A 21701-nucleotide genomic window follows, 5' to 3' on the forward strand; every position below is an offset into this window, starting at 1 on the left:
GAGGATTCTGCTCTCCCTACAAACAACAGAGAAGCCAGGGCAGCCGCGTTAGCTGTGTTATCCATTTAATCAGCTAATCTGTAATGCATCCTCTCCAGCTGTGTTTGGAGGTGTGCACAGACCTCTGCTAGGTTGTGATTATGTTATGTGCATAGGAAGGGGAAAGCTCCAGAAACTGGAGGGGGTGCAGGATCCATCCTTGCTGACATGTCAGCTCCAGCTGCAGATGCCTCCATCCTGATAGCACCACTGTAATTTTCATTCCAGTGAACTATGGGAAACAAAACTTTCAAGTGGGTCTCTGGCTTTCCTTTGCTTTTCCCTGCTGACAGTAGAATGAGGAATGTCTACATGAGGGCAATCAAGATATTTTTAGCATGGATAAGGAAAGTCAAAATACACATGTTGGGGCAGCTGCAAGAGGAGTTGCACTCAGTGCCAAATCAACTCAGGGCTACTGGTTTTGCTGGCAAGAATTCACCCAAAAAACGGCAAGGTGAGGAATGCACCACCCAATGTCCAAGACTTGCTGGGAAACTGAGGAAGCAAAAGGTTTTGTCCTGCTCTTTCCCAGTAGCAGAAATCTAGCAAGTCCTCTGGTATAGGATTTCTTTCTCATGCTGGCAGCTCATGCTCCAGGCTCTCACATACTTGCAATGTGGGGTCCTTGCTGCAGCTTTATGGCAGCATGTCCGTTGTGGGAGATTAAGGACAGCTCTGGTTGCAGCTCTGTGCTAGCATCAGAACACACAAACACTGGGGCTGGAGTCACCCTGCAGGGCACTGCTGGGGATGGAGATTTAAGCCAGTTGTATCACTTTTGTTTGTAAAAGCCTGAGGATGGGATTGTGTTTTCCCAGTTGAATGCTGTTCCGTGATGGAAAAATGTATGTTTGTTGTTGTTGTTGTTGCTTTTTTTTCCCCTATACTTGCTGGTAACATGAGACCTCCTTACTCCTTAATTGTCTTTTTGGGGGGTGTGGGGAGGCATAGGGGGAAATTATTCTTCCATCTTCTCCGTCCCCTCAGTGAACTTTATTCTGGAGTTAACTGCTGGAGAGGAAATACTAATTTCTAACCAGACAGCCATTTGAAATCACTTGCCTTTGCTAACAGAGGCTATCCAGGAACAGTTGTTTTCCAGCTGCAGCATTGGGCTCGCTCCACTGACCCTGCCAGATAGGTTGTTGGCGTCTGTGCCTGAGGCTCCGAGGCGGCTGGGAAGCTGGTACTTGATGCACAAGTGCTTTGGCTACTGTGCAGCAGCATGGAGGTTTCCCTCTGCTGTGGTGGAGAAGGTGGAGAGAAGGGGCCGATGCTTCGCCTGAAGCCAGGACAACGTGATTTGCTAGAGCTTTGGCAGAGGAATGGAGGCTGGAGCATGAGGTGACCCCCCGCATCCCTGTGGTTTTTCCTCTGCTCTACCTACAGAAAAAGATACTTCTGAAAACAGTCTGATTAAAATCCACCATTGCAGTATTCTGCTGCCTGCTCTGTGCGGCTTTGGGCATTTGCATGCTCTGCTGAGGCCTCTGCTCCCAGGCAAGCTGCTAAAATCCACAGAGATTCGTTTCATGGACTCTGCAGATCTTAAGATTGCCTGTAATTCTTGGCTTAACCCTCAAAATTGGAGCAGATCAAGTTGGGTGACTGTTGTGGGCAAACCAGTCTTGAGTTGGGGAATTCGACTTAAATTATTGCCAGTTAACAAACTTTTAATTACTGATTCAGGTAAAAAAAGAAGATAGTTAAACAAACCCGTAGGTAAACACCTTTCCTCCCCCTTCCCCAGGCTCAGTCCAGCACTGTCCTTGTTTTTGCCGTGTGTTATGCTTTGGCCCTGCTTTGGTGCCAGGCGGTGTGAGAGGCCATGGTCTGTGCCCAGTGGTCTCCTGCTGCTGCTGCTTGATCTTTTCTTCCCCTGCTCTGTGCTTCTTGCCACACGTCTGCTCCAGCATGGGTCCCTCATGGCTGCGGACCCTCGGGAGGGATCCCTGCCCCGGCAGCTCGTTAGCAGGATGACCAGGAGCCCCAGTGTGCTGTGGTGATAGGTCTGGAGGAATCGGGGTGAGGGCAGCTGCTTACAGCTTTAGATCTCGGAAAGCTTTTGCCCAGAGGCGTGTGGCTTCTTGCCTTGCTTGGCTGGGTGGAGGTGGAGGCCCCTGGGAAGGACTGGGCTGGTTGCTCTGGGGGGACTCCCAGCCCAGGCATGTTCAAGGAAAAAAAAAACAAATGAGGGAGAGGGTGATGAGAAGAGCAGAGGAAAAAAACACCTCTCAGTGGTGATGCGTCCTTGTGTCACCACTTGGGCTGGTGACAGACAGTAAGGAAAGTCCCAGTCTGGCCCCGGCTGCGTCAGTAATTCCAGTGGAGCTGCTATGCTCCAAGGGCAAGGCAGGGGTGCACAGCACTGCTGTGGTCCGAGCCGCGCGGGTTTGGGCCATGGGTGCTCTTTAGCAGGAGTGTGCTGGATGATGTATCTGTACAGCTGCACATACGTGGATCCTGTTTCTTCTTTCACGTGTTTGTTTTCTTAACTAGATCTTACCAGCTATGTCCGTCAGTGCTTAGGTCTTGCTGTCTCAGTCTGTGACCTAAGTGAAAACGCACGAATCACTATGCGTTTCTTTGCATGCATTTGTCTGTAAATAAGCCATTTTTTTCATATTTGTGACAGTAATGTTTGAATTTGTAGCTTTGCAAAGAAATGGTTGTAACTTTAGTCTCTGCAGGTGTGTATATCTTTAGCTTCTAAAGGCATTTTCCACCTAGAGATGGTCTTCGTGTGCTCTAAGTACTACCAAATCAGCCAGGAGCACTGGAATTAGCAATTTAAGGTTTCAAGGGAAAGACTGTCTAACCTAGTGTTGCTCTGTGCGCTAAAACAGTCTCATTAAATAGCCTTTGATGTCTCCTACTCCAAATGCACCTGTGTTCTTTGGGTTTGCTGAGAGCATCCAGCCAAACCTGTTTGTTCCAGGTTAAGAGCTACTACTTCCCAGCAGAAGGATTGCAGCACCTGCACTTCACTTTGTGTCATTTCTAGCGACGAGGAAATTTGATGCTGTGCTCCATTGCATGGCAGATAGCAGGGCTCGTAGCAGGACAATTTTATATGCACCTCCTTGACCTGAGGTGACCTGTGTGGAGCTGATCTGTAATAGACATCTGTCTGTGGTTCTTCCCTCCTTCCTCTGAGCCTGAAGTGGCCGTGGTGTAAAGTGGAGGTGAGGTGAGGGGTTTTAGCAACTAAGCAGTGTGCTGCTACTCTTAAATTACCTGCTGGCAATGGATGGTGTGTTGTTTCATAGACCAGAGGCACCACTTCTGTGTCTGCCTGACTGTGTGTCTGATCTGCATAAGAAGCCTGCAAGCTGGGATGGTGTCCTCTGTATGGAGCCTGGGCACGAGGCTCTGTTTATTATATTCTACCCACTTTCTTAGGGTTAACATTAAAACCTAGGTTGGGATTTATGAGATCAGACTTAGATGCTGGGTCAAAATAGCATAATAGCAAAATAGCATACCTAGGGTGCAGTCTGCACCTGCAGTCAACTGGAGGAACAAGTGGTTTCAGTCACAGTTAAAAAGATCACCTCTAATGTTGGTTCCTTGTCGACATAAGGTCTCTGGTTACTTTCCCCTCATACATAGTGACAGGGCAAGGATTCTTCCCTCTGGGATGCTGACGCAGTGAAAGCACCAGAGGTGAGAGACTTTTTAGTAAATAATTACAGTTAATAGGTGTTGATGTCTCTTTAAGTGCCCTAAGGAATCACTGTACATACATAGGCACACCACAGATGTGTGGCACAATTTCTGTACCTGCTCCTCACCCATAGGAAGTCAGCAGCACCCAGATGATGCCAGTGTGTATCTCAGTACACGCAGCATGAGCTCACTCCCATCTGCCTTCACACTAGTTTTCCTTGCTTTCCTGCATCAGTAGGGAGGTGCATCCAAAGCCTCATGTTACTGCTGCTCCCTCTCCTCCTATTGACAGTCTCCATCTCTTCATCTTCTAGGCTGTCCATCTGCCTTGTTTCGCTGCTGCACGAGCCTCCATGTGCCTTCTGAGTATGCAGATGTGCTCCCCATGAATTCATGCCTCTCAGACATACCTGTCCACCATACCCCAGCAGGCATGTTTGCTCCCCTGTCTGTTTTTACGACCTTGAAAGCCTTGCTTTCTCCTGCCAAGCTCCAGGGACTGCACAGCTTGATATGTAGTACAGTGTTTTCCCTTCCTTGCTCCTTTAAGGTGGAGAGCAGTTATGAATGTGGTAGGTCAAATCCTGAAATAAATAAGGCATGACATGGCCATGGCACTTGCAAGTTTCCTTTCTAGGGTTGCAACTGTGCAGCTCCGTTTCAAATTCTTATGCTATCCCATGCCAGTTCCTTTGTCAGGAGGACTTTGTCACTGCCCTGAAGTGGTCAGTCACAGCTTCCCCCAGCACTGCTCTGCTGATGCATCAGAATGGAGACCAGCAGTCCCCTATATCATTTCAGACCTGCCCATCTTCCCCCTCTTCTCCTCCTCATCCTCCTCTGTCCAGGCTGCCCTCTGTAGTCCTTCCCTTTCCACCATGTATGATGCAGCCAGCTAACATGGCTACACATGTGCCTGTTTTGCATGTTGAAACATGCAAACTGTTTTTGCATGTTTCATAAAGTTATGATAAGCTAACTCATCTGAAGTAGCAGAGCTGGAAAAAGCAGCCTCTTTGCCCAAAAGGAGAACATAGCAAACTGCAGACAATGTATTTGCAATCTGCAAAGTCACTTGCTGTTTTCTTTCTCAGCTTGCTTGGTGCAGCTTGTCTGGGGCTTTTGTACAGTCCTAGTCCTGACCAGCAGCATTCTTTGCTGTTCCAGTCTTGGGGCTTTCTACACTAACTTATCAACCAGACTCCTAATAAGGAAGCAGCTGAGTGTAATGTATACACCTCTTCAGGCCTGGAACTATACCCGGAGACACATGTATATTTAGAGTCTGTAATTAATTAGAGGAGTGTACCCATATTCTTTTTAGCATCCTGTTTCTCGGTTGTTTAACAAAAGCTTTCTTAATCTCATTTTATTTAATTGAAGTTACAAGATCTTCCTGTTTCTTTCCCCAGCTGTTTCTGCAGCTTTCAAATGCTGGCAGGTATGCAAGTATCCAAAGATGTCAGGCACCTCCACAAAGGAAACTTAGAGAAACCATTATATATCAGCAGGCAGAGATCCTTGCTAAGAGAGTGAAGGGTTGTCACTTGTAGCTCACTAAGGTGACAAGAATGTAACTGTTTAAAAAAACAGTCTAAAATTCTGAGAAATCATCATTAATTTCTGACAGTCTTGTTTGTGTTCCCATAGCACTACACACAGTTAAGATAACAGATATTATTACCAGTTGCCTGGTCCCTGCAGGACGTTCTTAAAGCTTAGCTGGGCAAGGCAATATGCAAACAGCACAAAGGCATTCGACAGAGATTTCAAGATTTCAACTCTATGACAATTTTTCCCTATCCTTCTGCAGGATAACCGCAAAGCTAAACTGTGCCTTTCTGATGCATGTGAGGAGGCCAGATGCGCCTGTTCCACATCTGAAGAAAACTCATGCGGGAGTCAAACTCTCCTTGAAAGCCACATGCTCCGTGGTGTTTGCCAGATGTCCAGTCCAGGGACAGCCTGTTAGTGCCTGACTCGATAGTTTTCCTGCAGAAAGTCTTTGATTTGAAGGTGTATACCAAGAGTTAGTGTCAGGTATTGCATACTGCCTCTGTACTCTGTCTGTGGGAAGGACTGTACTGTTTCCCAAGAGTAGGGTGTCACAGAGAGTATTTCTACCATCTCCCAGCAATATCTCGTGGACTTTCTCTACCTCACTCTCAGAAATTTAGTTTTAGGAATTCAAAATAAAAAGAAACAGAGATGCTTATGAACCTGTCAAAATGTGCAATATCAAAACCTCTATGGCTTTCATTATGGTATTAGAGATGAATTAGAGTTATTGACATGCAGGCAGAGATGAGACTGACAGGTCACAGCCAAGGGAACTAGAAGTGAAGTGTATGAAACTGGCTAAGGAAAGATGCAAAATGGTGTGTAGGTGAAAGGAGAATCCAGACAGGCTCAGGATGAGTGACTTCCGTGTCTTTGGAGACCTTCTTAGATCTCCTAACGTGGCAGAAAGAAGTGCAAGTGAATGCTAGACTTTCTTCCCACTAGACCACTGTCTTCTGCTCTTAACTAGTCCCTGACTTGATTCTGCCACGTTCCCACATAGCCATTCCTGGATGGAGCTGGTTCTTGGGCCAGATGTGCATGGAGTTGAGCTACGTCTGTCATAGATGAGAATTGTGTGGGCTCCAGAGTAGTGCCACTGTTTAAGACGTTTCCTCATGGTTGTATACAAATAGTTACTTTTATCCACCTACTCAGTAGGAGGGAAAGTATCAGCTATATCAGATGTTCTGGGCTTTTTTGCCTTGGTCAGCTCTTAGAAACCTCTTGCAGCAACAGGCTGTTGGTTCCAGTGAGCAGCTGTAGCTCTGAGACCTCCTGCCATGTACCTGGCCTGAGCAAAGTATTACCTGTGCCCCCATGCTGCCAGGCAAAGATCTGCAGGCAATAATCTCAAGCACTTTGGGGACCTGGCAATGGTGAAGTAAGAAAATGAATAATCAAGAAATAATGAGTAAAGAGACGGTCTAAATTGTATAGTGCTGAGACAGCAGAAAATAGGTGTGAGGAAGGGTTACACCTGGAGTAGGAGTCACCACCAAGCATGATATTTATGCATTTCCAGGCACCTATAAATATCCATCAGCAAAATGGTATAAGCCAACTAGTTTCCTCTGGAGATCAATGGCAAAAATCCTACTGATCTAAAGTGGAGCAAGGTAGAGCTCACTGCAGCTGGTTCTTCAATGCCTTGAGGGAAGTGGAGGCAAAATGGAGCCCTTTCCTTCCCCCTGCATTCACTTGGCTGGGGCTGGTATGGACCACGAGACCTGAGAAGATCATACTTGTGCACCATGAAGGCCCGGTAGGACCATTATGGTGCTGGTTAGTTTGAAGGAGACCTCTATTCAGATGTTTCAGTCTGATGCTGTTGAAACTGTGTGATTTGGAGGGAAAGGCCATAGCAGATTACAGATTTCAAATAAAAGAATTGCCAGCAGCATTGTTAGGGAAGGCACTGAGGAAGAGGCTGCCATGCCTGGATTGTGCCTCCTAGATGGGGTGCAAAGGGAACAAGACACAGGGAGCCCTGGAATCAATTGGAAACAGCCAGAGCATGAGCTAGGATTAAGAGTATAGATAAGCATCCAAGGAAATAACTACAAAGCAGTCAGGATTAGTGGGTAATGGAAAAGACTAGGACTGGGGCAGCAGAGCTGAAATAGTTAGAGGCAACAGGTCAGCACTGTCCCCAAGGTGGATGAACTAACCCCTGGCACTCTTCTGGGATGGGAAGCTGATGAGGAACTGTCTGCAAGCATGTTTGTGCAAGTGTATTTCCTATATGAGTGTCCAAATGCCATCAGTTGCTTCCAAGAACCTCCTCCAGTTTCCAGACCATCAGCAGGCCCTTACCTCAGCCAGGCTATTTGTAGTGCACAAGGCTATGGTAACAGTTAAGCACTCCACAATGTTTGGATATCTGTATCAAAACTGCGCTAGAATTTCTATGGCAGGAAGGTGTCAGCGTTGCAGCAGCCGGCGTTTGACACTGATGTGTGCTAGAAGGACAAGAGGGTGCAGGGAGCACCTGGTAAGTCCTTTTAAGGCTCTGGACCAAACACAGCTCTGATTTAACCAGGTAGGCCTCTGTTAAGATCCTCATGTCTGAACTGAACTGAATTTGGGAGGAATAACGGCCCATGGCTGGGGCACCGCGTTGCTGCTCATTCCCAGCTCTCCTTTAGGTCCCTACTTGTCCCCAGGGACCCCAGCTTCTGCTGCTGGGTTAACCATCCACCTCACTCCCTGGTGGAACAACATCTGCCATCGAGTCCTCTGTGCTAGCATCAAGCTGGGCTCAAATATCTTGATTTCCTCAGGTGTTTGCACTGATTACGGCCAGAGCTCTCGACTCTGGACATCACTGTCTCATTTCCAAGAGCTAATATGGGAGGGGAATGTACGGTGGTGCCGTGAGGTACTGACTCCAGGGAAGTGCCCCTTTGGACAAGCACTTGCTGGTTTGGGCTCCTGGGTTTGCAAGCTGGGCCCTGGAAGTCTGATTTTACTGTGAGTTGCTTTGATGGCTTCTTGCTGATCAACCCTTAGAGGAGCACAAAAAAGGGCAGAACTTACTGTGGGGGTGAAATTCTGTTCTCAGAGCTCTACAACTCAGGAGAGTTGCTGCAGATTTACCACAGAGGCTCTGAGATCAAAACCAGGCCATAAGAACCTTATTAAAGTTAGGCTAATGTGATATTTGATATAGTCAGACCAATACATCTGTCATCAAAATAATTGAATCCCTTTACCTTACTGGAATTCTCTGGAAAGGTTACCAAGAAACCGGATACCATTTACCTGGATTTGAAAAATCCAAGCAAACCTCCTTCAAAAATTGTCATATCTGGAAAGGAGCAAGGGGAAGAAACAGCAGTTATGGCTGAGGGCGGAATAGATTTACTTGTGACAAGAGAAAGGAAGATTATTTTGCCACTAAAAGCGTAGAGTTAGAAGTTGGTGCTCCAGCAGGATTCAAAATGGCTCTAAAAATTAATCCATCTCTTGATTTTGTTCTGCCCTATAGTGTAAGGAGTTACTTCATTAAATTAAAAAGCATTGTTTATAAAATAACATCTATCATGTATGTGCAGAGTAATTTCAACATCGTTAATTCAGAGCTACAGGAGCCAATGATGCAAATGATGTGGCTGGATTTTTTTTCGCAAGCTGAGTAGTTTTATGACTAATAACAACACTAGCAACTATGCATGGTAAGAGGAGAATAATCAGATTTTGTGCTGCAGGGTATGAGCTGACTGTTTGCATAGGTCATGAGGACATTTTTTTCCTCTTCTGTGAAGTAATACAGCTAAAGGTACTTTTCAAGGTGGTTTTCTTCTGTCTTTTAAGAATTAAATATTGGCCACTGGTCAAAGCTAGATTATCTGATGGGATGAACAGTGATCTGATCTGATCTGTTAATTACTAAATTCCTGTGTAAGGTTTTAAATTTCATGCAGCAGGAGGTAGCGTGCATATGCTGTGCCTTTTCAGGGAGATCTTTTCATTCTGGCGTTAAAGCCCCAGCTCTGGTCCCTAATTGAAAACAGCAAAATACAGCAAGTTTGGACCACAACCGCATGCTGAACAGGCCTGGGCGGGCCTCTGTGGGTTTTGTTCCATGCGCGGTAACTCTATTTCTGGCAGAGGCTCTTAGAGTTGAGTGAAGAAATTGCAATAAATAATCTAATATATTATTTCACTTGTGCGTTTGTTCGTGGAACTTCTAGGATCAGATCAAAATCTCCTCAAATGTAGCTGTTGCTAAACAGCATCAACTTCATTACGTGGGCTTTGCTTGCTTTCTCCTGATTTGGCTAAGGCGAGCTAACGTGGGTTTGTTGTGAATGTTTGTACGACGTGAATTAAAAACTGGCCATCGCTGAGTAAACAAAAACATGGAGTTAAAATATGTCTTTTTCTTCCTTGCACTGCTCCTAGGGTAGTTCAATACCCCAGAAAACTAAGAGAAAGCTACTTTAAATCACTGGGAAGATGAACATTGAAAAAAAAAATCTTTTTAATGTTACTGTTTGTGGCAACTTACTTTTGCCCTGTTCCTTTAGCTCCTACAACTGTACAGCCCTATACAAATTGTATTCAGCTGTATACACAAGTAAGCAGCTGGTCAGTTTTTACCATTGGGCAAGACCTCTGAGTTTTTTTTTAGGGAGCAAAAAATAACCTGGCTTGTTTTCTCTGCCTGTGGTTTTAAGCACCATCAGTTAGAAAATTCTCTTTTGATTCAGAAGCCGAGAAAATTGGAGCAAGCAACTAAAAGAGACAAAATATGGGATACTGAGATGCTGTCCTGCATCCCCTCTTTGGCTGTAACTGTCTGTGTCTCGAGGGGTCTGGTTAAAGCTGGCACAAGAGGCTGCTGGGTCGGTGTGCTCTGCTGCAGCTGCTATCTTGCTGGCAGCAGTGAAGTTGTCAGGATTTCACTAGGGATTCAGCCTTCAAGCTCAGGTTCATAAGTGCCTCTTCCTCCCTGAATCGTGCTCCCAACCAATCTATTCCCCCGTGTCAGGCGGGGAAGAAATAAGAGCTTTTTCTGTGGTGATAAGCCTAACTGTGCACCATAGGTAGGCACATCAGCACTTAGGGTTGCCCCCTACCCTTGTACATCTCAGGGATCTGTAGGGCCTTTTGATGTCCATCGCATTCAGCCATTCCCACAGCTCTAGGAGTCCATTGCAACCATTTAACTTTTGTTTTTTGTTTTTTTTCCCCTCCCTTATCTTATATGGGAAAGCCCTGGGTGAGAAGAACATCTTATAAATTGTTCTTCTATGACACTTAGTTATCCTTTGCTTTATCATGTCAGGGTCTGCCACCTTTACTTTACCCAGTAGTGAGGTATGAGTCAGGTAATCTAATTGGCTTTTATGAGAAGAGACGAGACACCCAACAGGAAAGGACCAAGGAGCAGCTGCTGAGTTTGCACAGGGCTCTCGCACAGGGGGATGGATACCCCACCATCTCCAGATGAAACACGGCAGGACCTCAAGCTCTGGTGGTGCAAGAGGCTGCATGGGAGAAGAGCGCTGCCTGAGCCACTTCAGACAACTTGGTAGAAGTTACCTCCAGTGGACGCTCCACTAGGAGGGGAGATCTGGATGCTGTACTGGCTGTGAGTTGTTCATGTGTATGTGCATATGCGTGTGGCTTAGCTGCCTCCAGCAATGACACTGAGTGCTGCAGCCAGTGGGGAGGCTACACCCCCCTGGATTGATCCTGGAGATGGGGCAGGCAGCAAAGGTGACCGCTTGCGTTGTTCTGAAAACCACAGGCACCAAGAAGCAGGGCCATATGTGTGCAGCCAAGTCAGACCTCTCTGGTCATCTTCACCTGAGGTGCTGGCATGGGACTGGGAGTAGTCAAGGAAAGCCATGTCTTGGGTCGCTCACGAAGCTGCTTGGATGTCAACCTGGCTTGGAGTCAGCGCCAGGGCCCAGCACAGCAGTGCTGACCGGGCCTGGGCAGGCTCTTGCTCGCTGCCTCTGCAGCAGGCAGATCACTTACCCCCAGAGAAGATGAGATGAAAGGGAAAGGAAGGGCCTGGCTGTCCTTTATTAATACTATCAGGTTGCGTTTCTTTCCAGTGCCGTAAGACCAGGGCTGGACTTGCAGGCAGCTGATGAAAGAGGAGCTGGAGCTCACAGGGAAACATGAGAGGACTTGAAGGAGGAGCTTTGGGAGGGTTGTGGGGAGCTCAGGAGGTTTGGATGCTCCCTAAAAACTGTTGAAGGCTGGAAGAGTTCAAGAGTATAATGGAATGACAAGGAGAAATGAAATGAAAGAGCAAGCGTGGAGAGAGCAACTGAGAGGGGATAGGAGAGACTGGACAGTGAGCTTTTTATGGCAGAGTTAGTAGAAAATCCACTTTCTTTTTTCCTATCCTGTTACCTTCTTCACAATTGCTATAAATTTTATTATAATGTTATATCTAGTGTGTCTTTCTTGTCATTTATGGTGCTGTTTGGTAAGAGCTTACCTACAGAGTTTCTACTGCATTGTTACCGTAAGTGGACTCGGCCTTTGCGGAGAAAATCTGCAGGAATCACTAGGGTTAGCTATGGGACTTAAATTTAGAAGCACCCTAAAGAGTTCTGTAGAGTTCAATGGAAAATTTTACTCTTTTTAATGCTTATTGTAACTCTTCTTTAGCAGTCTGTAGCAGAGATGAAGTTACTAACTAAATTCTTCTATATGCAAGAGCCCAAAACAATTAGATGTGTTCATAAAGGGCATCCCTCTGCAAAGGTCGCTTACTTACAGCAGATGAACACTTCACAAACCTGATTTCACCAAATTTCTGTGACAGCTGTGAGTCCAATCTGGTTAGTGACAATCATACTTTTAACCATGTGCAAAGATGCGTAAGAATGTCATTTTGACATCTCCCAATTATACAGTGTTACAAACAGTTGAAGTTAAATTCATTGAGGCTTACTTTGCCAGCTTCAGAGCTGGAGAGATGCAGAGATTCCCAGATGAGAGAATTTTTGTCTCACTACAGTGTCTCTTGCTGCTAATGAGGATCGGAATGCCTAGGGGCCAGATTTTTCAGATATGAGCAGCAACAGTTCTATATCAAGACTGTGTGAACCTGAATGCGTAGACCCCATGAATTGGACTCATAGTGTTTTCATTTTCAGTGTTTTAGTGAGACAATCAAGCTTTCCAACACTCCTGGGAAGCACGCGTATTCTTAAATGTTGTTCTCACCACCATATGGTGACTGAAAAACAGTCAAGGAGAATAAGCCAGCATCTAGGACATGCCCAAATGTCACCGACTGCACTAAAATGCTCAAATACGTGGGCTAACGCATCTCTGTTGATGCAGTAATGGTTCATGCTCATTCTATGTTTACAGCTCATAGTGCTTGTCTGAATATTTCATATGTGTTGTATTTAGGATGAGTGAATTTTCATGCATCAGTATAGCAGCTTTTCAGACAGTGGAAGCTCCATCTTCAAGTGGTGAGATGGTGAAGTCAATGCTGAACTAACACCTAATGACTTCAGTCAGCATTGCAGAAAACATACAAAAAATCGTTAAGATCCCTAAGAGCAGTAAAAATCAGGTGCATGACATATGTTGTGTGATTGTCACTCGTGGTGTCAGCTGAACAAGTGAAGACTTACGAGCAGCTTGTTGGGCAGTTTTGAAACTGCCAAATCTGTTTCCTGCAGTAAACCAGATCTTTTCTGGCTTAGTCGTCAGCAAGATGCAGTGGACAGTAGTAGAGAAATGAACCTATCCATTTTGTTTTAACTTGCCAACTTACCTGCTAGCGTATTGCATCACAGTGGAACTTTTTTTGGATGGATGGATAAGCTCACGGACAATCGGCTGCTCAAAATCTAATTGTATCATTTTGGCACCAGTTATCTAAGTAGAGTCTAAGAGTGTGTCTAAGAGTGAATTATGAGCATTACACAATGCAATAGGCAAAGCCCTATACCGCAGCAAGCAGGATTTACGTTCTGCTCCAAGATTTTTGAATCCTGTGAAATGCAGATCTGGATATTATTCTGTGGTTACTTTATGTGAATGAAAAATCGGGATCTCATGAATATGCTAAGAACATGAAGAATAAAGATAGCTTAGGATATCTGTCACTATTCCTTCTACTATTCAATCAGTTCTCTTTTTTCCCCCATTCTTATTTTTCAATATCACAAAAATTCTTGTCTTGAGAGCAGATTTGAAATTTGCTGTGGAGAAGATGGAAGTTCTAATAGGGGAGAGGGAGTATTTGATTTCAGAAAGGTAGTGGAAGGTACAAAGTGATTTTGGAAGCTCTGAAATAGTTAACTGTATTGCCATCTTAAGATGGACTTCCGAAAGGCACTTTTGTTGACACAAATCCCAGTATTTTCCAGTCAGACTTCTGCTTTTGGAGTACTTAACTGCTTTTGAAATTTCTGCCTGTGAGCTGTAAACTTTTGGAGTTCAGTTGTCAATATATTGAGACAACCAGGTAACTTAAAACCACTCTCACAAATGCCCTTTGCTGGCATGGTGAACAGACCCAAATTAACTTGGAACAAGGCAAATAGCAGGTTCACAACCCTAGACTTCAGGAGAGCAGACCTTGGCCTTTTCAGGCATCTGCTTGGAAGAATCTCACAGGATACAGCCCTGTGGGGAAGAGGAGTCTAGGAGAACTGTTTGATTTTTCAAGGATCACCTCCTCCCAGCTCAAGAGCAATCTATCCCCATAGGCAGGAAGTCGAGCAACAGCAGCAGGCGTCCTGCATGTTTGAACAAGCAGCTCCTGACAAAACTCAGGCATAAAAAAGGAAGTGTACAAGAGGTGGAAACAGCATCAGATGATCCGAGAGCAATAGAGACCGAGTCGGAGCACGCAGGCGTGGGGTTAGCAAAGCCAATGTCTACCTCAAGTTGAATCTGGTGAGGAAAGTGAATGGTATTACCAGCTGTATATTAGCAGTGAAAGGAAGATGAGGGGAAATTTGGATCTGCTGTTGCATACAGCAGGAGACCTGGTGACGGGGACACAGTAAAGGCGAAGTACTCAATGCTGCCCTCATCTCAGTCTCTACTGGTAAGACTGGCTTTCAGGAATCCAAGTCTCCTGAGACCAGTGGGAAGGTCTGGCACAAGGAAGACTTACTCTTGATGGAGGGAGGTCAGGTTTGGGAACATTTAAACAATTTGGGCATATCAAGTTGATAGGACCTGATGGGATGCACCCTCAAGTGCTGAGGAAGCTAGCCAAAGTCACTATGAGGCCACTCTTGATTATCTTTGAAAGATTGTGACAACTGGGGAGGTTCCTGAGGACTGAAAGAAAGCAAATGTCGAATGGTATGGATTCCAGCTGGAGGCTAATGCTGTACCCCAGGAGTTGATACTGGGTCCAATACTGTTTAACATAGTCATTAATGACCTGGAGTGCACCTTAGGAAATTTGCAAATGATACAAAATGGGGAGGAGTGGCTGATACACCAGAGGCTTGTGCTGCCTTTCAGAGGGACCTCAATAGGCTGATAAATGGGCTGACAAAAGCCACATGAAATTCAACAAAGGAAAGCACTTCCCTGCTAGGAGGAATAACCCCATCCACGGATACATGCTGGAGGCTGACTGACTGAAAAGCAGCTTTGCAGAAAATGACTTGGGGATCCTGGCAGACAACAAGTTGAACGTGAGCCAGCTGTGTGCCCTTGCAAGAAAGGCAGCCAACAGCTCCCTGGGCTGTTAGGAAGAGAAGAGTTTGGGCTCACCAGTACAAGTGCTGTTGACCTATTGGAGCAAAGGCAGCGAAGGCCCGTAAAGATGACTGAGGGACAGAAGCATCTCTCATGAGGAAAGGCTGAGAGAGCTGGGATTGTTTAGCCTGAAGAAGAGATGGCTTGGGGGGGGGGGGGGATCTCATCAATGTGTGAATTCCTGAGGGGGTGAGTAAAGAAGATGGAGCCAGACTCTTCTCCATGGTGCCCAGTGACAGGACAAGAGGCAATGGGCAAAAACTACAATACAGGACATTTCATTTGAACATAAGAACCTCCCTTTCTTACTCGAAGGGTGGTCAAACAGTGTTACAAGTTGTCCAGAGAGGTTGTAGAGTTTCTGTCCTTTGAGAGAGTCAAAACCCAACTGGACACGGTCCTGGGCAAACTTCTCTAATTGACCTTGCTTTGAGCAGACAGGTCCAGAGGTCCCTTCTAACCTCAACAATTTTGTGCTTCTGTGTTAGCATGCTGAAAAAGCAGATTAAAAGAATAATCAAGAGTGGACTGCCCTGGGCTACCTGTGGAGACTGAAAAGTCACAGGCACACACAATCCTCATCTCCATCCCAAGAGACACAGCATTAAGAAATGTTCCTGTAGAACAATATGTAGCATGTGAAGTATACTGTGCTGTTTCAGGGTGCCAGAGCTGATGTCTGATACTCTCCCATCTCTCCCAGTTACACAACCTGGAGCTTTGTGAGTTAAGTAGGATCAGAAGCACACAAAGACATGGTTCTGGGTCCTTTGGCAAGATGTAGTGAAGAAGCCAGCTGCTTTCACTCACCTTCAGTTTTTGGCAGCACACATTAAAAAAGGGTGTTTTAACATAAGTACTTAAATTGTATAAGACGGTATACTCATACTGTCTTGGAAAGGGAATGAAGTCAAAGAGGATCAGCAAAGCTCAACAGGAATCATACCAAGAACCCATGGAAAAGATTAGTACAATTTAACAAAGAGACTAAAAGCAGAGTTTGGATGAAACCTCAGATCAAATGTAAATACCCAATGTCAGATGGCATTTTCACTGGATATTTATTCTGGAACTAGTACAGGAATTACTGAGTGAATTTCCTGTGCTGAATTATATGAGACATTGGACAGTCCTAATGGTTCATTTGTCCTTAAGTTCATTAGGCACTTGCTGGGCTAGTGTTGGGCAATAGGAATCCCTCCTCCCTGTCCTGTGGAAAATACCAACATGACTGAAAAAAAAAATTTTTGTGATCAGCCTTTGCAAGCCACCTTAAGCAGCTGGAAAGGCAGTTTTATTACTCGTGTAGAAAGCTGCAGTATGGTTAAACATTTCACTGAAATAGCATAGTTTTCTGATATGCAGTGGCCCAGCTCCAAGGTGACTAACTGGATCGTCTCCTCCAGGTGAAGGATCACACACACACACACACACACCCCGGAGAAACCTTCTGGTGTGCATGGTTGTAGAGAATATGGACACTTAGGCAACATTTGATAACAAGCAACATTTGACTGGCCCCTGAATTCTGGGCTCCTTGAAGTAGTCACATGCCAACTTGTGAATCACTCTAGGTTTGTTCTTACTGTCGCAAAGAGTTGTTTTTGTGAACTCCTCTTGATTTCCACTTTCTTAGTGATTTTGTTAAATGTGTTTTGCAGGCTGGGTTAAGACCTGGAGCAGGACATTACATGGAATTTAGTCCAGGACAAGGAGAAACAATATTTTAGAAGTTAGTATTTTGGAATTCTTATATCATTGAGTAAGACAGTTTACACAACCATGATTTTTCCCCATAGCAACCCACGCTATGTAAATAAAGAAATATTTGAGGCCAAGGAATAAATGTCATCTTTGTGGCCCTTCCCGTTAGACAGTTAATGTTCTCTCAGAGGCAGGATGCCTGAAGGGGGAGGATTGGCAGCTTCTCTTGTCCATGTATATTCTGATTATGCTTTCTGGATAAGCTTGAATGTGTACTTGCCCCTAAGTACTTGGAGGCTGATTAGGTTTTTAAGATAGAGTGCATAGGTGTATATAAGATTTGCCACAGCATATTAAACTAATAATCCATCTCACAAGTTTGCATGCCCTGACTAGCGGTCAGTATTTGATGATTCAGAGGAAGTAGGACAGTGATCCAAATTACACTTTTGCTAAATTCAGTAATGGTGTTATGGGGAAGGGTTCAGCTTTTTTTAAAAAGACTGATGAAGGCTGGCATTTAGGGTTTGAGGCCAAATGAAACTTCGAACTTGGATTTGGAGCTGTCATCATCTGACGAGAGATTTCAGACATACTTTAAGTATATCTTGAAATTCCTATTGCTTTTTACTGCCATTTTAGTTAATGTTTGATCAGATGTAAACCTAAACCAGAAACTGCAGTTTTAAATTTTTAAAGTTTTTAAATTTTAAAGTTTTTAAAATTGAAATTAGAATCAGGCAAGTACACCTATGCACAGGGATTGTATCCAAGTTCCTGAAATTTCTGGAGTAATTCTAGAGCTTCATCTAAAACCCATTAACATTAATGTAAGGGCTTCGACTGACTTCAGTTGACTCAAAATTCAAGCATCAGATAGTCTCTAATTTGATGTATCTAGAAAACAATACTAAAGCAGTATCCTAATCACTGCACTGTCAGTTCTTCTTTATTACTCAGAATGATTTGTGTTCTATTAATATGATTCTGTGATTCTTTATTTCAGAAAGAGTCACACTCTGCTACGTTTCTTAACCTTCTAATTGTATTCTCATTTTTTCCTGTTCCATTACTTTCCTGTAAAATTGTTCCCATTTTGTGTAATGGTATGTTTTCTGATCTGCTAGTGTTTGAGTGCTCTCCTGCTCTGGATGGTTACAAGGAGCATTCTTGAACACCAGTACCCAGTCTTTGTGCTGTAATGTTTGTAGCAGATGTCTCTGAGATGTCTCTGCACTCCATGTCGGCTGGGTCACTGGGTCCTCTTATTTTTATAAGTTTTTTTCCTACTCTTATGGGTTACACAGGTGCAGTTCTCTCCCTTTCACAGTCACAGAAAAGTGTCTGGTTTTAACTTATTGGATTATATTTCTCTGATATTCATCAGTATACCTGCTTTTGTTTCTTCCCTAGCTTAGTTGTCAGATAAGTGCTGTATTGTTTAGGTATGTCTCTGCCTTGAGAGCTTTGTTCTGTGTCAGGGTAGGGTGTCCTATGCTGAGCCCTGGCGATACCAGTTGTTTTATAACTCACAGTAATACAGACAAACGAAAATAGTTTAACTGCATCATAGAATATGTCTGGGATGGCCTTCAAGAGGGTCATTTCAATTGTTTCCTTGCCTTGAAGCAGGGTCAGCTCTACCTGCACCATTTCTGGCAGATGTTTGCCCAGCCTGTTCTTTATCTGAAATCTTCTCTTCCTTTCATCTTGCTCCTAGACCTCATCTAGTCATTACTGAAACTGATTGTGTAGGGTAATAGTTTTGTCACAGTGCTCACAGAGACCATGGAAACAATACATCTGAAAAGGAGTGAATTACCACCTTTGAGGCAAATTCAAGGAAACAAAATGGCTACAGCAGTTCTGAGCGAAATGGGAAATACAGATGGCAAGTAGAGAAATTAAAAAGTTTTATTTCATGAAAGCAATGGCTGGTGTTTTCCTACAGCAAAAAGTTACACAGATCTTAAGTGAAAATAAAGTTGCAGCAGGTACTTTGGGACAGCTGTATCTACATGAAAGCTGTAAGCGTCATTAAAATGAGTCTGCATTAAAATCCTCATCCAAGATACAAAAAATAATTGGTGGGCTGTGTTCTCTAAAGAAATAATAAATGCTGAGTTGGACGTTTCTTGTGCAGTTCATGTTCAAATTCACATCCTAGACAGCTCCTGTGTAAAAACTCTGCTGGAAAGCTCTTTGAACCATCTTAGTGTGCTGCAGCACTTGGTTTACTTGAGACAAATGCACTTATCAAAGCTTTCTGAGAGCTGCATGAATGACCTCCTTGAACTTTCTTGGGCACGGTCTTGTGGTAAAAAAAAAAACAGATGGCAAAGACTGCTGTCTTCCAAACAGCGTAAATTGCTATTCTCTATTTTTGCAGGTACCTCCCTGTACTCAGGGTAGGGAAGTCTCATACATAATTGTCTCTTATTCATTGCATTTATTCAGAAACCACGAATATCAAAAAAACAGTTCAGTTGATGGTAAAAAGCATTTACAAACACATTTCTTTTTGTAAGAAGTCATCACTGGAGTTGCTGATGATGCCATGCCTGTGAATAAAAGTGGGTAGGAAGTATCCCAATTCTGTTTGAGTGCAGTGCGTATGATTTTCTTCACTGAGTTGGTGATGTATAGAGACAAACATTAACTTTAATCAACTTGTTACTGTGGTAGAGCAGGCGTTTGTTGTCTGTCCTGCTTCTGAGGGCATAGTTTCACTGGTGCCTCCAGACAAAGGGAACAGTGCCAGGAATATCACTTTCACTGATCACAACCAGGTGGAACAGCTGCTTTTCATGCCAGTCACCTTAAGGGCCAGATAGGACATTTTTTTAATTATTATTTCTGCGAAAAAGCAGACTGTATGCAGAGCTGCAGGGTATGAGTCAGCAGTTGAGGATGTGGTCTCTGGGAATAAACTGGTAGAAACTCATGTAGATGTTCCAGGGATTAGAGGTGTTTTGTTCCAAAAATAATGTCAGATGTTAACAGTTACCAAAGAAAACAGAAAAAAGCTAGAAACTGGAGTCCGCAAAGTAGCAAGTGACTTTCTCTGATCTTAAAAACAGGCAGAAAAATCAAAACTTACGCACTTAATTTTGTGCCCTTCTGTCAACCTGCCACTTTTTCCAAGCCCAACATCTTGATCTCTCATCAGTAAATAGTTTTGATGAAAACACCACATTTTTTTTAAAAAAATGTCAGAAGTCTGGCTTAGTAAGTGCAACTTTGATATGAAATACTTGAACACCCTTCAATCTTGGTATGACTTGATGCAGGTCTTTTCAGCTCTGGCTGTGGCTGTTTTGAGAAGTCCATTGCTGCGCACAAGTAGTGTAAACAAGGGAGCGTTTTCTTTTGATGGCAGTAGTTTAGGAGCTGGCAGCTGTGGAATCAGCTCATGTGCAGTGTGACATCTCAGAGCTAAGCATGCTAACCCCAGCTAATTCCCTAAAAAAATGAAGTACTCCCCCTCTTTTTTCTTACCCTCCCCAAATTTAATCCTTCATGACTCCTTAGTATTGCAGCTGTAAAAGAGGGGTGGTAAGGAAGAAGGATTAAGTTGCTTGGTCAAAGAGGTGAGAACGTGCAGGACGGGATGTGCCTTGGTGGCCCGGAGCCGCTGTTGGACCTGTGCTGGGGGTTGGCCGCGCAGCTGAAGCTGTACCTGGTTGCTGCACCACCTGGGCCAGCGGCTGCATGTAGCTGCCCTGCAGACGGAAATGTCTTCCACGCTGGGGTCACTTCCTGAACCCCCTTCACCTTCAACTCAGAAAATACAGATAAACAGTAGTTGGAGTCAGTTTAATACACACTAAGTTGAAAACTAAGGCTTTTCCGGAGCTGATTTTGACATCAGCCTCACAATTTTGAAGGGTTATGCAGCTAGCAGTTAAAATCGTGACTGTGTCATTTGAATCCTGCATTGTATCTCAATGTGTTTTTCCTTGCTGAGCGCTTAGAAGGTAGGCAGTGTTTGCCAGATATTCTTGCAGTATGGAGGGATTTCATGATTGAACTAGGGCAATGGAGAATTCTTGTGGCAGAAGCAAGGCTTGAATTTTACCTTCCACAAAGTAGGTTAGTGGCCCAGCCACTGCTTATCAGTTCCTTCCTTCCCTTATAAACAAACAATTTTCCTATAGCTGGGGAGCAATAGCAGGAAGGTGTTACTTGTTGGGTGAGCCTGCAGGTGAGACTAGATGCATGCCGTGGTTTGTTATGACTCTTCATTTTCCTCTCTGATTCCTGAGAGAATCTTTGCCTTTTTCTCAGTCATACTTCATATACTTTTAGTTTGCCAAATAGTTTGTTAGAATTTTAATTTGTCAAAATTTGCAAACTCACAGACAGCAAAACCATGCAACTTCACAGGCAGGGAATAGACTTGTAATTTGAGGAATAATAGAGTAATTAGTATTTGCACAAACTCCCTCTAACTTGTGATTTGTGTGTGAATCAGGTCAGCCATCATATTTTCAAATTGATGCACAAACCAGAAATGGAATGATTTGCAGAATTCGCTCTGTAACAGCAGATTTCATAACTTCTTGAATCCTTTTAACTCTAGGAGTGTTGTTCTGATCTAGATCTGAGGGCAAGGAGTTCACTCTTTTCTGCCTATAGCTTTTATTGACTTAAATAAGTAACCAGACAGACTCTCTCTTGGCCCGCTTTTGCCTTTGAATGATTTGTTGATAGTGTCTGTGGCCTGCTGTCCTTGATTCATGTCCTGATCTAACCTTCACTTACTGCCTATGGCCAAAAACCATTGGATGTTCTTTTTCACTTTGTCCTCCCTCCACATCTCTATTTTTATGAGGTCAGTTTACAGTTAGTCTTTATGCTGTGTGTGCTTTATGCTTTATACCGTGTCACCCAGCTGCATGCATATGTGTTGCTTTTCCTACAGCATGATGCTAGCAATAGGAGTTTGTGGGTTTGTGCTGGTCAGGGTGCATGAAAGGTAAGATAAATTCCCTAAATACTCACTTCCTCAG

The 21701-nt window shown here is 44.2% G+C and overlaps 1 protein-coding gene across 1 annotated transcript in view; it reads left to right on the forward strand.

Moving 5' to 3' along the window:
* Window positions 1-21701, forward strand: part of B4GALNT3 (beta-1,4-N-acetyl-galactosaminyltransferase 3) — a 67477-nt gene that overhangs the window by 12001 nt on the left and 33775 nt on the right. The gene's annotated exons all lie outside the window — the stretch shown is intronic.

The sequence above is a fragment of the Rhea pennata genome, chromosome 1, assembly GCF_028389875.1.
Source record: "Rhea pennata isolate bPtePen1 chromosome 1, bPtePen1.pri, whole genome shotgun sequence".
NCBI classification, from domain to species: domain Eukaryota; kingdom Metazoa; phylum Chordata; class Aves; order Rheiformes; family Rheidae; genus Rhea; species Rhea pennata.